We start from the raw sequence: 16664 nt of genomic DNA on the forward strand, positions 1-16664 counted from the left end.
GCCAGGTTTGTCCTTTGCAATAATCTGCCTGTAAGCTTATATTTCAGTCACCATGCAGACAACCCAGAGAGAGTTAACCCAGGTGTGCTCATTCCACACAATTACAAGCGCCTTAGGGTACATTTGAGCTTTGTTTTTTTTTCCTGGCTTCAAATGCATAAACAGATTAAAGTAATATGTAAATCAACAGAAATTTAAAATACAATTTGATCTACCTAAATTCCCTTGAAGAGCAATCTGTTTTTTTTTTCTTCCAATATGGGCAATGGAAAAACACCATAATGCACAGAATCCCAGAATTATACTGAACAAATGTACATTCCTCGAATACCTAAATTCACAGACAATTCCGTAATTCATTTAAAATTTCAAAATTCACAGATGACTTTCATGACATTTTCTAATGAATATCCTCGTTAAAATGGAAGAGAGATAAACATTAATTGAGCCTCTCATCTCAGTAGGATTCTGTCTGAAATTGTGCACATTTTCTCTGTTACAGATGCCAGCACGGATGGTATGCTAATTCTGCATCACATATAGAGCACAGTTAAAGTGCTGTGTTGGGGATGATCTGAAACCTGCTACAATCCACACAGCGAGTCAAATGTGATTATACGCCCCCATCCCAGAGGCTGATTTGGGCTCAGCTGTTAGAAAGCCATCTGAACAGAGACTGGAGGTGGAGCAGCCCAGTATGAGTCCACGTAGATGAACACTCAATGCAATCAATACGGGGAGAGCTTATTGGCGGTTACTGTAGCCCCCCAACAGAGAGAGATGGGGCAAAAGGAGAGCTGCTAGAGACGCGCTCCACAAACACACACTGGCTTTGAAGACCCCTGCAGGTATGATGGCATTCCATAACTGCTGTGTCCATAACTGAAAGGGATTTGGGCTGGACATGAAAGACATGAAACAGAGGCGTTCCAGTGGTGAGCTCCTCTACCACGCTGTAGAACCCTCTCTCTTCAGGAGGGGTAGCTAGCTGCCAGTGAGAGGCAGACACGTTGTAGCCAAAGCCTTTCATATGCCTCCGTCTACCCCTCACAGACCCTGGGTGCTTTAGGAAGCTGTGCAGAGTAATTGTGTTTCCTGCTGTTACGTGCGGAGCGAGCATCTGATACCCAGGATGTGGCTTTCTTTACTTTGAACGCTCCTCTAATTGACACTGATTGATTGGACTCGTTTCTCAAAGATGTCCCAAGCTGGGCCTCTTGAAGGACGGATGAATGCAAAAGCAGTTCACTTCATACCGTTTGCTTTTCCATCCAGACACTCGTCCACCTGGACAAGTCTAAGGCGCGCGGGTTCATTTTGTCGGTGTATGCCGTTTCCATGTCTCTGATGATGTTTTCGACCTGGTCTAAACAAGATTTCTTCACAACCATCCGACAACAAGAATGTTGTGTGGAGTCTCTCGAAATGCTGTACATTTCGCTCGAATGCAACCGTCTATTTCTGTTGCGTTTACAATTCTGCTGGAATTTCTGTTGCACTAATACCGATTTTACAGACAGACATGTTTCTAATGTTATCTTTGATAATAGTATCTTCAAAGAAGGAGGGCAGGCAAAAACCATTTGTGAGTTGGGACAGAGGTTAAGTAACGGCAGTCGTCTGTGGCGGACGGCGAGGTTGGTACATAAGATACTGTTCTCTTAATGCGCCTCTCTGACCTAGCATCATCACAAACGGGCCACTATCACACTCTAAATGTGTGTAAGTGTGCTCTTTAAAAGGTATGCAAATGAGGAGGAGTGGTGCGGGTAGCAGCAGGATGGACGCACAATGGAAGGCTGACATGAGGCTCAAGCTGAGAGGACACTCGTACATCTCTCCTCAGTCTTGGCAGAATGATAGTGGATTCTGAGAGGTCAGTAGATTGATCCCAGAATAACGAGGGCTGTCCAGAACTGGTCAAATATTCAAGATTATATTTTTTTTTAAAGAGGAGGCTCAACATAAAAAGCAGGTCCTTAACAACCCTAAGGAAAGAGTGTATGTCTGAGTCTACTGTCCTCGAGACAGGGGTTTCAAACAGAGCTGCACCCCTCCAAACTGGGGTTTGGAAAACACCAAGCAAATGGAAACAATGGAGGGGGGGGGTCATTCATGGTTTTAATAATGAATGTCTTCATTAGGAACTGGGATGGCTGGAATGGACTATGGCCTAATGGCTAATGGACTGAGGCACATGAGAATACAAGCCGTGCGAGAGAACAATCCACCGATCAATACAACGGAACCATCCCTACTGTACCTACGCGTAAGCATCGCCATTATGAGTCTGCACCCCCCCCCCCCCACATGCTTCCACAGAGGGGAACACTACAGTTCAGTATTGATATCATTACAGCTGTGGCTTGGGGAACCTTTACCCCCCAAGGTGTGGTACTGTGGCTTAGGGAACCTTTCCCCCCCAAGGTGTGGTACTGTGGCTTGGGGAACCTTTCCCCCCCAAGGTGTGATACTGTAGCTTGGGGAACCTTTCCCCCACAAGGTGTGATACTGTGGCTTGGGGAACCTTTCCCCCCCAAGGTGTGATACTGTGGCTTGGGGAACCTTTCCCCCCTAGGTGTGGTACTGTGGCTTAGGGAACCTTTCCCCCCCAAGGTGTGATACTGTGGCTTGGGGAACCTTTCCCCCCCAAGGTGTGATACTGTAGCTTGGGGAACCTTTCCCCCCCAAGGTGTGATACTGTGGCTTGGGGAACCTTTCCCCCCCAAGGTGTGATACTGTGGCATGGGGAACCTTTCCCCCCCAAGGTGTGATACTGTGGCTTGGGGAACCTTTCCCCCCCAAGGTGTGTTACTGTGGCTTGGGGAACCTTTCCCCCCCAAGGTTTGATACTGTGGCTTGGGGAACCTTTCCCCCCCAAGGTGTGATACTGTGGCTTGGGGAACCTTTCTCCCCCAAGGTGTGGTACTGTGGCTTTGGGAACCTTTTCCCCCCAAGGTGTGATACTGTGGCTTGGGGAACCTTTCCCCCCCAAGGTGTGATACTGTGGCTTGGAGAACCTTTCCCCCCCAAGGTGTGATACTGTGGCTTGGGGAACCTTTCCCCCCCAAGGTGTGATACTGTGGCTTGGGGAACCTTTCCCCCCCAAGGTGTGGTACTGTGGCTTGGGGAACCTTTCCCCCCCAAGGTGTGATACTGTGGCTTGGGGAACCTTTCCCCCCCAAGGTGTGATACTGTGGCTTGGGGAACCTTTCCCCCCCAAGGTGTGATACTGTGGCTTGGGGAACCTTTCCCCCCCAAGGTGTGATACCGTGGCTTGGGGAACCTTTCCCCCCCAAGGTGTGATACTGTGGCTTGGGGAACCTTTCCCCCCCAAGGTGTGATACTGTGGCTTGGGAAACCTTTCCCCCCAAGGTGTGATACTGTGGCTTGGGGAACCTTTCCCCCCCAAGGTGTGATACTGTGGCTTGGGGAACCTTTCCCCCAAGGTGTGATACTGTGGCTTGGGGAACCTTTCCCCCCCAAGGTGTGGTACTGTGGCTTAGGGAACCTTTCCCCCCAAGGTGTGATACTGTGGCTTGGGGAACCTTTCCCCCCCAAGGTGTGATACTGTGGCTTGGGGAACCTTTCCCCCCAAGGTGTGGTACTGTGGCTTAGGGAACCTTTCCCCCCCAAGGTGTGATACTGTGGCTTGGGGAACCTTTCCCCCCCAAGGTGTGATACTGTGGCTTGGGGAACCTTTCCCCCCCAAGGTGTGATACTGTGGCTTGGGGAACCTTTCCCCCCCAAGGTGTGATACTGTGGCTTGGGGAACCTTTCCCCCCCAAGGTGTGATACTGTGGCATGGGGAACCTTTCCCTCCCAAGGTGTGGTACTGTGGCTTGGGGAACCTTTCCCCCCCAAGGTGTGATACTGTGGCTTGGGGAACCTTTCCCCCCCAAGGTGTGATACTGTGGCTTGGAGAACCTTTCCCCCCCAAGGTGTGGTACTGTGGCTTGGGGAACCTTTCCCCCCCAAGGTGTGATATTTTCTGCTTGCCGTGCAAAAACGAGAAAACCGTTTCCACCGTGTTTTTCCAGGACAAATAGATGACCTGGCTGTGAATGTGGCTGTTGCCTCGACAGTGATGCATGGTATGTTGCTACCACACTTTGCCATCCACAGTGGATTCCGCACAGCAAGGTTATACAAGGACACATCCATGTGGCTGATGGGATGCATAGGTATTGCACTGAGTGTTAACCCACATTGCACTGGTGTGTGAGGTTGAGGGATATCTCTTCCCTGAACAAATTAAGACCTCACATCAACTCGAAACACATATAAGAGAAACTATTCTAGTCTCTCATTAAATGTATATAATTGAGAGGAGTTTATAACCAAGAGCTGTGTACTTAGAGTGACCATTCTCTGGTCAAAAGTCTACTATGTCCTGCATGAAATACTAACTTCATCCGGAAATAGTATAACCTTGGAACTTTGGTGCTTTGTCTCTGAACAGCTGATGACGATCAGCATACCGCTAGCCACATTCATCTTCTCAAGCAATCAAAAGACATCAATTCAATTGTGCAAAAAATATGAACTTATCCAATCAGAGTCATCAGATAACCTCTCCAGCCTTGGGATTAATCTTCATGACCGATGAAGGATAGCAGGGATTACTGAGAGCGTGGTTTGAGACGCTCACAGAGCACACATTGCAGCACGATACAGTACATACTAGCCTTCTATTAACCTGCATTCACTGCGGCCCACTCTGTCCGTCACTCTCACTCTCACATTGCGGTTATGCAACTGGGCTGCTGCCTGTATAACACTCCCCCACATGACCAGAGAGAAGCCCTTAAAGCAGCTCCCTTCAAGGAAACGCATTCAAGGGCTGATAGTGCTTCCGTAGGCGGCTTTGCCATTTTCACACAGAGAGAAGATGTGCATTAAATTGTAAAGAATATAGAGCACGTCAGAGAGCTCACCAGCTCAAAGCTAGGTAGGGACATGATAAATCGCTGTTACAATTATACATTAGGTTATGAGTTCACATTCTCTCGATATTGCTCAAACAAAGATGCCTTTCAAAATGTATGAAATGAAGAAGAAAATGGCCTATTGAAATGGCCATAACCTGTGCTGAGATGTTCTCTGACTGCTTTGTCTGTAAAGTGCAGGACATAAACCTGTACTGTACTGGCCATGTTGTGGTTTATCATTGGTTGGCTGTAACAACATCCGTAGCAACCCCTCATCTTCATCTTCCCCCTCATTCCAAGGGAACAGCCCTGGTGTTTCATCACTTCCTCCACACACCAGCCCTTATCTGGTTGCCTGAAATAAACCCGCCAGTCCCGCGAGGGGACAAAGTTAATGTACGCTTTGGAGCTAAAGTCTGAATAATTCAATCTGTGTATTCCATACACCGAATGGATATTACAACCTGACCCGAGAGAAGCACTTGAGTGAATCTTTACAGTGCAAGTGTCCCTCACATCACTACTTATTCAAAGACGTCAGCACATTAAATACTAGCCCCGTTATCACTATGATATGCAACAAATAAGCAATCCACCATAAGCATACAGCTAGCATTGTTCGTTGCTGTACATGGGAGACCTGTATGTGTTGTTTGGCTTGAGGCAGTGCCCCAACCAACAGACACCAGGCCATGAATATCAAATTCAGATTTGGACAAATACCAGACTGGCTGGTGAACATCTGGTTATCTCATGTCTCAGGATGATGACGTCTCCATGTTGTCTGGTTGTTAGCATATCAAAGGTCGGAAGAGCAACCAGCTACATTAAGACACCATAAGGAGAAGTAAACATACCAACGTGTTGAAGAAAACGCATTGAGAATCGAGACATAAGAACATCTGGTAAAGGGAATAGAGGGTTGAGTTGGAAAGAGTTGGCACGGCAAGGCAATATTTCACAGCAGTCCAACATCTTTCTCCATGGTGTCCGATAGATAGCAGCAAATAAGCCGTATGGAATTTCCTGGACCAAACTCTTGTCTCTCAATTGTATTCAGAGCCATTTGCAATTGTCAGTTACGACATAATCAACATTTGCACTGATTAACAAGGACTATCTCTCCACTGAGTAATTCAGTTTACCTGCTCTTCCCCGGCTGACAGTTGATCATTGTGAGAGAATGATATTTTCCACAAACTGTCTTATTGGGAGCCAGGGCTCATTTACTGTCCTCGTCTCCACTGGAGGGGTACACAACCCTGTGACACAACCACTCACACACATACTGGCTTGGCCTGTATGATTTAGAGTAGTGCCTGTAGTCATTGCAATCCTGCATGATTCAAAGTTAACAAAATGTGTATTAACGTGTAACAGTTTAGACAATAACTTGTATTGCACAACTAAATGGTTATCCCTTATGCCTCGTCGTTTTTGCATAACAACAGCACACATAACTTATATTGAAATACTTCAGAGGTATATAAGAATCACAACATGCTTCATACCCAATGGGGATAAATAACAATTGTTGGTTTTGTTGGTTTCATTCTGCACAGGGATTGAACAAATTCACTTTTTTTTTATTCTGACCATAAAACCAATGCTGCTCTCTCACTTTTCCAATTTCCTTAAACATGGTTCCAGTTTATGGGTAAAGAGAAAGGCTTTCTAATGAATACCATTTCTCTCAGTCCTGGGGAGCGACTATGCTGTGGTTAAACCAGAGTGGAGCCACACAGGAGAGCACACCTTTGTACCTTTATGATTTTGACCTCACCAACACAGACCCCCACATTACTGAGAGCACAACACAGCTGCCTTAACATTCCAACCTGGGTCAGAGTTGATGACGAGAGGTCAGGCTGGAGCCCCTCCTTTATATAAAACCATGAGAGACAATAGCCTCTGCTGCTGTGCTATGCAGGAAAACAGAAATCTAGTCCGTGTGGTAAGAAAGACTAGGGTGGACACACTTAATCCCCTGTTAATGCTTTTCTGGTCAGAACAGGGTGACAGTTGGTTTGTTTGCAACAGGCTATATTTTTAATAACCGTGTGACAATGTCAGTGTGTACACTACAGAGCCACAGTCCCAGCTTGACAGGACTGTCAGAAGATACAGTCTTTGATATGTGGATTTTCATTTCTAATTACAAGGGCTTTAAGATGTTAGACCTTCCCAGAAACATAACAGCTTTCAAGGTCTACCCAGTCCTTGTGGGAGCAAACCCACAGAGGCCATTTCATTTGCACAGAAGCTGCAACAGAACATCCCTATCCTCCCACAATTACCTTCAACCACCTCTCATGATCTGTGCCCCACAACAATAATTCAAATCAAATCAAATGTATTTATATAGCCCTTCTTACATCAGCTGATATCTCAAAGTGCTGTTCAGAAACCCAGCCTAAAACACCAAACAGCAAGCAATGCAGGTGTAGAAGCACGGTGACTAGGAAAAACTCCCTAGAAAGGCCAAACCCTAGGAAGAAACCTAGAGAGGAACCAGGCTATGAGGGGTGGCAAGTCCATGCAAAACATCAAAAGCAATGTACCCCGTGACTTGCAATATCCAGGCCCTCACAATATTGCACCTCTGAACATCAGAAATCTTCTATAATTAGAATCTATACACTCTTTTCCCATTTGTTTTGTCAGTTAAGAACAAAATCTTACTTACAATGACGGCCTACCCCGGCCTACCCCGGCCTACCCCGGACGACGCTGGGCCAATTGTGCGCTGCCCTATGGGACTCCCAATCACAGCCAGATGTGATACAGCCTGGATTCGAACCAGGGACTGTAATGATGCCTCTTGCACTGAGATGCAGTGCCTTAGAACGCTGCGCCACTCGGGAGCCATAAGGCATATGGTTTTCAATTACTGCCTCGTCACAGCTGCAAAAGTCCCACATCTATGAATAACGATATAGGCACCAGTTAGCTATGAAATGGTTACATTCAAGATTAAAAATGAACATGAGGGGGATACTTCCATGTCTCTAAAAGGTCTAATCATTTCTAGAAGCAAACACAACTGACCAAATCACTTAATGTAATGAGGCAATGTTAAAACAGTGATTACTGTGTCTTTGTTTCCCTGATTCATTCGTTGGCAGACACCAGATGTGAATATGAACAGGCACATGTCTCCTCGTCAATTGGAACAATCCACACTAGATTACAATCTTGACCACAGACGGGAGTTGGGGGAAGACAACTGGTTCATTTACGAGCCTATACAAAAGGACTAACCTCCCTTACTGTCCTTGTCGGTGAAACTACGTTTTTTAGCTACAATTAATGATTCCTTATTAACATAGGAGTCTGCAGTGTTGAAAATGTAAATGCTTATTTACCATATTGATATTGATACTTGCCACGATCGGGATCGCTGTGTGCCGATACCAGGAGGCGCTGCTCGGCAGATGCCGTTTATACACTCTAGCAATTAGTCATCATCCATGCACACAATTGAAAACCAGCTGCAATGAACTAGACATTATTGCAAGAATCGCTAAAATGAACAACACGGATTCTAAACTCTGAAATGTGCGCAGTAATGAAGTCAAGTGAAGCAAAGACAGCGATACCACTTGGGTGTTGATAAAATGACAAACGAATAGAGCTGCAGGACCCATAGAGAGGAGAAGCTTTAGACAAAAGCAACAGTTACGCAACGTAGAAAATATGATACATCATGTGTAATGTCCTGACCTCCTCAGATCTTGAAGTGGTTGACACACCGGACTACTTTCTGATAGAAGAAGAGAAACCACCACAGAGTGACTGGTTTGCTTGTTGCTTGTTGTTGTCATGAGGAATCCATCCGTCTTCTAGCCGAACCTCACAGAGTCAGTCGGTGCCAGGGGAGGCTACCTGAATAGGGTGTTGGAAGTCTTTTTTTGACGTCGCTTAAAACAAAAGAGCTACGTAAAGGACAGATTGTCACAGGGCAAATTGACCAAATTGTCACGTTAGGTACAAAAACACGGTAAATGTTCACATCGCTGTTACCAACTCAGCGGGAACAGGTCAGTTCTGTTGTTGCTTGTCGACATGTGTACATTAAACAATAAATAACTAGCCGATACTCAGTGCCTACAGATAACATTCAAAGCAATCTGCATTTTGTCCAACAAATAGGTGTATGCATAAACACTAAACGGTATGATGCTAAAATGTTAGAACCAGGAAAGGGACATTTAAAGGCCGGAAAAATGAGCCTTTTCCTGAATTCATTAGTGTTAAGTAAGAGGGAGCATGTACAGTATAACAGCATGTTAATGGGGGGGGGGACAACAACAATGAGGGCATGGGAGCATGGATCAAGACAACAGTCCTCCCTCTCCATTGGTGGAGACATACAGCACTGCTAGGGTCTCAGACTGCTGTGGTACATTTCCTCATAGTATTGTATCCAATGTCTGGGCTCTTGTGTGATCCCCATAACACTGTCTGGGAGCAGGAAAAACATACCCCAGACTTAACAAGAGGCACTTTATTTGAACAGGGTGTCATATTGAAAGCCTACCTCGCAGCACATTCGATCCTAAGCCTCCCATGCAACACATTTCAGCCTGAGCCTCCCCTGCAACACATTCAATGATAAGCCTCCCACGCAACACATTCTATGATAAGCCTCCCACGCAACACATTCTATGCTAAGCCTCCCCTGCAACACATTCTATGCTAAGCCTCCCCTGCAACACATTCAATGATAAGCCTCCCCTGCAACACATTCAATGATAAGCCTCCCACGCAACACATTCTATGCTAAGCCTCCCCTGCAACACATTCAATGATAAGCCTCCCCTGCAACACATTCAATGATAAGCCTCCCCTGCAACACATTCTATGCTAAGCCTCCCCTGCAACACATTCTATGCTAAGCCTCCCCTGCAACACATTCAATGATAAGCCTCCCACGCAACACATTCTATGCTTAGCCTCCCCTGCAACACATTCAATGTTAAGCCTCCCACGCAACACATTCTATGCTAAGCCTCCCATGCAACACATTCAAGCCTGAGCATTCCCTGCAACACATTCAATCCTGAGCCTCCCATGCAACACATTCCATCCTGAGCCTCCCATGCAACACATTCAATCCTGAGCCTCCCATGCAACACATTCAATCTTAAGCCTCCCATGCAACACATTCAATCTTAAGCCTCCCATGCAACACATTTAAGCCTGAGCCTTCCCTGCAACACATTTAAGCCTGAGCCTTCCCTGCAACACATTTAAGCCTGAGCCTTCCCTGCAACACATTTAAGCCTGAGCCTTCCCTGCAACACATTTAAGCCTGAGCCTTCCCTGCAACACATTCAATCTTGAGCCTCCCTGCAACACATTCAATCTTAAGCCTCCCATGCAACACATTCAATCTTAAGCCTCCCATGCAACACATTTAAGCCTGAGCCTTCCCTGCAACACATTTAAGCCTGAGCCTTCCCTGCAACACATTTAAGCCTGAGCCTTCCCTGCAACACATTTAAGCCTGAGCCTTCCCTGCAACACATTTAAGCCTGAGCCTTCCCTGCAACACATTTAAGCCTGAGCCTTCCCTGCAACACATTTAAGCCTGAGCCTTCCCTGCAACACATTTAAGCCTGAGCCTTCCCTGCAACACATTCAATCTTGAGCCTCCCTGCAACACATTCAATATTAAGCCTCCCATGCAACACATTCAATCTTAAGCCTCCCATGCAACACATTTAATCCTGAGCATCCCCTGCAACACATTCAAGTCTAAGCCTCCCATGCAACACATTCAATCCTAAGCCTCCCGTGCAACACATTCAAGCCTGAGCCTCCCTGCAACACATTTTATGCTAAGCCTCCCATGCAACACATTCAAGCCTGAGCCTCCCTGCAACACATTCAATATTAAGCCTCCCATGCAACACATTCAATCTTAAGCCTCCCATGCAACACATTCAATCTTAAGCCTCCCATGCAACACATTTAAGCCTGAGCCTTCCCTGCAACACATTTAAGCCTGAGCCTTCCCTGCAACACATTTAAGCCTGAGCCTCCCTGCAACACATTCAATCTTAAGCCTCCCATGCAACACATTTAATCCTGAGCATCCCCTGCAACACATTCAAGTCTAAGCCTCCCATGCAACACATTCAATCTTAAGCCTCCCATGCAACACATTTAATCCTGAGCATCCCCTGCAACACATTCAAGTCTAAGCCTCCCATGCAACACATTCAATCCTAAGCCTCCCGTGCAACACATTCAAGCCTGAGCCTCCCTGCAACACATTTTATGCTAAGCCTCCCATGCAACACATTCAAGCCTGAGTCTCCCTGCAACACATTCAATCGCAAACCTCCCATGCAAAACATTCGATCCTACGCCTCCCGTGCAACACATTCAAGCCTGAGCCTCCCCTGCAACACATTCTATGCTAAGCCTCCCATGCAACACATTCAAGCCTGAACCTCCCCTGCAACACATTCAAGCCTAAGCCTCCTTGGCAACACATTAAATCTTAAGCCTCTACTGCATCACATTCATGCCTGTGCCCTCCCTGCAACACATTAAATCTTAAGCCTTCCATACAACACATTCAAGCCTTAGCCTCCCTGCAACACTTTAAATCTTAAGCCTCCCATACAACACATTCAAGCCTGAGCCTCCCTGCAACACATTACATCTTAAGCCTCCCATACAACACATTCAAGCCTGAGCCTCCCTGCAACACATTAAATCTTAAGCCTCCCTGCAACACATAAAATCCTAAGCCTCCCATACAACACATTCAAGCCTGAGCCTCCCTGCAACACATTAAATCTTAAGCCTCCCATACAACACATTCAAGCCTGAGCCTCCCTGCAACACATTAAATCTTAAGCCTCCCTGCAACACATTAAATCTTAAGCCTCCCATACAACACATTCAAACCTGAGCCTCCTGCAACACATTAAATCTTAAGCCTCCCTGCAACACATTAAATCTTAAGCCTCCCATGCAACAGAATCAAGCCTGAGCATCCCTGCAACACATTGAAGCCTGAGTCTCCTCTGCAACACATTCAAGCCTGAGCGTCCCTGCAACACATTCAAGCCTGAGTCTCCCCTACAACACATTCAAGCCTGAGCCTCCATGCAACACATTCAAGCCTGAGCCTCCCTGCAACACATTAAATCTTAAGCCTCCCATACAACACATTCAATCGTAAACCTCCCCTGCAACACATTCAAGCCTCCCATGCAACACATTCAGGCCTAAGCCTCCCCTGCAACACATTCCACATCTGTAGAGCAAAAACCCAAAGCAGCTCTCCCTAAATAGGAAGCCACCCTTGGAACCACTAGCAATATCAAATCTTGTGCTCTTGTACAGCATTCTATTGTTTTGACCTTGACTAGTGTGGTCAGATACATTGGAAGTTTCTGCAGGAGCGCTCTGTAAAGAAACAAAAGGGAACGCTGATCTCTTACATACAGAGGCCCAACAGACCTTCTGATACAATACACAATGGTGAGTTCTAAAACGATCACCAGTAAATAATCTAAGGGCACAATGGAAAAAAAGCATCTAGAGGTTTAAGTGTGGAAGCTGCTGCGTACATACAGATTACATCTCCGTAATGTTGTCATCTTAGGTCTCTCTTTACTTAGTGTTGTGGTGTCTCTCTTGTTGTGATGTGTGTGTATTTTTAATCCCACGTCCCCGCAGGCGGACTTTTGCCTTCTGGTAGGCCGTCATTGTAAATAAGAATTTGTTCTTAACTGGCTTGCCTAGTTTAATAAAGTTTCAATAAATAAATACATAATCTAAAACAGACATAAATGTGGTCTGGACAACTTTCTTTCTAGTATCAAATGACAGACATGCTCTATTTCTGTAAAATAATCACATTTTGATCTTCAATTTCTTTATCAGCTGAGTAACATGCATTTTAAATGCCAATTTATCATCTAGCCAGATACCAAGATATTTATAAGAGGGAACTCATTCAATTTCTGTTCCGTTTGAAGTTCACTTAGACTTAAGTTATTGGACCTAGAAAATAGCATGTATTTTGTTTGGTTAGTATTAAGTACTAACTTAAGGGCCTACCAAGTGGTGCAGCAGTCTAATGCACTATATCGCAGTGCTAGAAGCATCACTACAAACGCGGGTTCAATCCCTTGCTGTGTCACAACCGGCCATGATCGGGTGGCGCACAATTGGCCCAGCGTCATCCAGGTTAAGGGATTGTTTGGCCGGAGAGGCTTTACTTGGCTCATCGTGCTCTAGCGACTCCTTGTGGCGGGCCGGGCGCCTGCAGGCTGACCTCGGTCATCAGTTGAACAATGTTTTCTCTGACACAATGGTGCGGCTGGCTTCCGGGTTAAGTGGGCGGGTTAAGGAGCATAGTTAGGCGGGTCATGTTTCGGAGGACGCTTGACTCGACCTTCGCCGCCCGTGCCCTTCGGGGAGTTGCAGCAATGAGACAAGATCGCAAGAGTGACTTCTGTCGGGCTTGGAAATCAGTCTGTGAATGTGAACAGGCTTGGTTTACAGATGGTGCAAGAGAGTACAATGTATCATCAGCATAAAAATGAATATTACAATTTTTCACAGTATTTCCAATGTTATTTATATACAATAGTGGCCCCAGAATTGAACCCTGGGGTACCCCTTTATATATTCAGATTTGACCCCCTCTGTCACAATAGCCTGAGTTCTATTACCAAGATAGTTCTGAAACCACGTCCAGGCTTCAGTGCCCAGACCTATTGAGGACAACTTACTCAATAAAATAGATGGTTCAACTGTGTCAAAAGCCAGGGTTAGGGTTAGGGTGACAAGTCCACAAACATGGCAGCACAATTAATGTTGGCATCTAAAGCATTGACAATATCATTAAGAACTAATGTTGTTGCAATAGTACTGTGCCCGGGTCCGATTGATGTACATTCAGAATACAATTCACTAAAATCCTTGACTTCACGGTCCCTAGCGAAGCCATAGGGAACACACAAGTCCTGCTCCCCTCATGTATGAGAGGAGCCCTCATTAACTCAGGGCCGGTCTTAAACACTTTATACCTAAATTCTGGGTTAGCAGCCCCTTCTCTAATCCCATTAAGTCCTCCAAGCAGAACCCTTAGCTTCATTGTTGGAGAAATTGGGTCTGGGACTGAGAGCTCAACTCACCCAGACATAACCAATTCTATGTGCGTCAAATTGTGTGCATCTTGAATAAATGTACAAAATCAGGCTAATTCTGCTTTTAATAAACCCACTTGGCAGATTGACGGAAACCTCAAGTTAACAGATTGAAGTAGTGTACAAATTAAAAAATTGAGAATTAAAAACATTTTTTTAATACCAAAATCTCATGAATACATAATACTTCAAATGTTTTTGCAAATAACCCAGCAGTCTTTCCAAATCCTCTGGTACTTTGAACTCCTATTACCACCTAAAATAGAAGTGAGAGGTGGATGATGCTTTTCACATACTGACTCACTCATATGACTCACACTGCATAACAACGCTCGACTCCATTTTGAAAGCTGCACATTTGTCAATCCCACATCATTTCACACATCAACAGGGTTGCGCAACTGTGTTAATGTGAGACGAATGACCATCTAAACAAGGTAGAGGCCTCTGAAAAACACTAGACAAAAACATTGAACAGATTCATGTATTTTGTCGATTCGAATAAAAGACAGTTCTAAGATCAATCTGGAGAAACAAACACAAGAGGACTACTGTATGTCTTATTTTAGATCACACTGATGTCCTCCTATCTATGAGGCCATCAAGAGAAGTGAATGATCACATTATTCTTATGAGCTACTGACCACACACAATTATGATGTAACGGAGCTTCACCACTAACATGGTGCTGGCCAACAGAGAGGACTCAGTGTAGGAACAAACAAAAAGAAAACTGTGAAAAAGCCCTGTACAATAAATATTTTGATGAAGACTAGTATGTTAGAATGCCGAAAACAAAGCAGGCAGGACCTTGCATTTAACCTTGAGATGGCTGACTGGATGTTGGTGTTGGTAATCAGTGAGCACCATGAATAGAGAACTGGGTTAGATTAAAGAGGCATTAGGTCATTTGAAGATGTATTGAAAGCTTCTTGCTTTGCATTTACAACAGACACACAACCCCTCCCACCAGTCCATACAAGGCCCCACTGTAAACGATTAGCTAAATGAATATCGAGGGGGTTTGCCTGAGCTGGTTATGGTTGATGGGATTGAGGGGATTTGAACTGGGATGCAGTTTGTAAACAGCAGACAAGACAAACCTGCGGTATCCTACTACAACAACAGACCCCAAATAATGAAGACACCATTGTCTAGTTGCAATCACGTTATCTATCAGTTAGTTTGTAGCTGTCAAATCAACGCAGTTCTATATTACACAAGTAACTAAAACCAATGGATCAAAAATGTGAAGACGAGGTATCTAATCACAGTGGCCACACACAAGCACTCCAGCACCACTGGCTCGATAAGAGCCCTTGACGTACAATATGGCAGGTGATGAAATGACCGACAGGGTAGTGAACAAGCTAATGAGGGGAATCAAGACCGCTGCAGTGCCAATAAATGAAAGCAACGGTGCCTGCAATGATATAGGAGCAATCTGGAGCAATGGCCAGAGCAGGGAGCAGGATAGACCAGGAGGGGGGAGAAGGGCCATCGCAATAATGCATGTCAATGTCAAGGTCTTTGCTGGTGGTTTATGGCTTCGAATCTAGCGCACAATCAAAGCCTTGTTTATTGCATGATATTATCTCAAATGAAGACTTGAGAGCATTTCCTTGAGCAAATAAATGTGCATCTTCTATACATCTGGCTCTGTCCTACTAAACAACATAGACTGAATAAAATGAGGACATAATGTGCGTGCTCAACGAATGAGTTTGACAAAATGAGTTTGACAAAATCTATAAAAACCCAGTCCTCAAGAATCAGGACATGTGTCAATAACATCAGAGATCTTCTAGCTCAACGTCATACTATACAAACAATGAGAATTATTCCAGTATACACTAATAAGAGATAGGGTAATGGTGAAATGAGTGTAACAATTACAGTGATATGTAGGGAAGAGATAGGGTAATAACACCATAAAGGTTAACTGTAGCCAAGAACCAGGAGGACAAATCCATTGGGAGGCTTGACACATAATAACCTGAAACTGCATGGCTATGACACTATCCCCACTAAATCCATTGAAAACGTCATCCTGCAACAATTCTGTCAGTTGCGGTGTGATAACAAATCGATGCTAAGATTCTCATGAGTTTCCTGAAGTATCTGAACGATCGGCATGGCTCAGCAATCAACAGCATTTTTCTCCAGATTCCCTACTCTGAGCATTTGAACTAAAGCAAGGTTAATTAACTCAAAGGTATGAAATGTTATCGCAGTATAAATGCAGCCGATGCACATTCTGTTACGTTCGTTGATGGAAGGATCGGACCATAGATCGTCGCCGGGGACTCCGGACTGGGAATCCCCGCTGGAGGCTCCAGACCAGGAACCGTCGCTGGAGGCTCCGGACCGGGAACCGTCGCTGGAGGCTCCGGACCAGGAACCGTCGCTGGAGGCTCCGGACCGGGAACCGTCGCTGGAGGCTCTGCACCCCAAACCGTCGCTGGAGGCTCTGCACCCCAGACCGTCGCTAGAGGCTCTGCACCCCAGACCGTCGCTGGAGGCTCTGCACCGCAGACCGTCGCTGGAGGCTCTG

The sequence above is a fragment of the Oncorhynchus masou genome, chromosome 10, assembly GCF_036934945.1.
Source record: "Oncorhynchus masou masou isolate Uvic2021 chromosome 10, UVic_Omas_1.1, whole genome shotgun sequence".
Classification (NCBI taxonomy): Eukaryota; Metazoa; Chordata; class Actinopteri; order Salmoniformes; family Salmonidae; genus Oncorhynchus; species Oncorhynchus masou.